This window comes from Mesocricetus auratus, unplaced genomic scaffold (genome assembly GCF_017639785.1).
Source record: "Mesocricetus auratus isolate SY011 unplaced genomic scaffold, BCM_Maur_2.0 Super-Scaffold_100011, whole genome shotgun sequence".
In the NCBI taxonomy this organism is placed as follows: Eukaryota; Metazoa; Chordata; class Mammalia; order Rodentia; family Cricetidae; genus Mesocricetus; species Mesocricetus auratus.
In genome coordinates, this window is record NW_024429195.1 from 48,812,829 (window position 1) to 48,813,661 (window position 833).

Here is an 833-nt window from a genome sequence, read left to right on the forward strand (position 1 = left end):
GCAGAATGCTGTCTCTACGGAGGGCCAGGAGACTCTTGATGCTGGGGAAAATGAAGAGATATGGGTGGCAATTGTGCCGTGAAGGAATGGTTGAAAGCATCTGTCTCAGGATTTGGGGCATGCTTCAGCAAATATGGCTTCAGTTCACTGCTTGCTGAGAAGAGTCTATCACAATGGTTAGAAAAACAATGAAAATGGCGTTTTCCATAAATGTTATCTAGGAAATTGCATAAAATTTAGTTTCCAAGAAACACTTCCAAAGGGGGGAGAGAGAGAGAAGGAGGAGGAGGAGGAGGAAGAGGAAGGAGAAGAAGGGAGGAAGAAGTAAGGAGAGCAGATACAAGGCAAAGACTAAAACAGGTGGCCCTCATGCTTGCTTTGGCAGCACATATACTAACATTGGAACAATACAGAGAAGATTAGCATGGTCCCTGTGCAAAGATGACAGGCCAATTTGCGAAGCATTTCGTATGTGTATCATTTTAAGCATAGGGCCATTCTCTCTATTCTGGGTTCATGAGCTGATTGATCTTGACACATGGCTGACACCTTTAGTGGTACAGTGCCTTCGTCTCAGTATCTAGTCTGGCTACTCAAGCTCTTTGCCTCATGCCTCTTGTTACCTTTTGTATGCCTGCTTCATTGATTGTGAACATTTCAAAAGAGGAAAGAGAAAGGAAGGAGGTGGAGGCGAACATCAAAAGTAGCCCATCCTCCCCCTTGTCAGCAGTATTTACGAAACACTGAGAGAAAGGATGGGTAACAACCACTTAGACGAAGTTCTCAGTGACAGCTGAGCATTGGCCTGGTGGGCAAAAGTGCTTACTGTAGAA

General features: G+C 44.8%; 1 non-coding gene across 1 annotated transcript; it reads left to right on the forward strand.

Annotated features, from left to right (window-relative positions):
• Nucleotides 1-373: 373 nt before the first annotated feature.
• Nucleotides 374-476, forward strand: LOC121143420. Its single transcript, XR_005880609.1, has one exon. It is a non-coding gene; the product is annotated as a U6 spliceosomal RNA (small nuclear RNA).
• The last annotated feature ends 357 nt before the right edge of the window (nucleotides 477-833 follow it).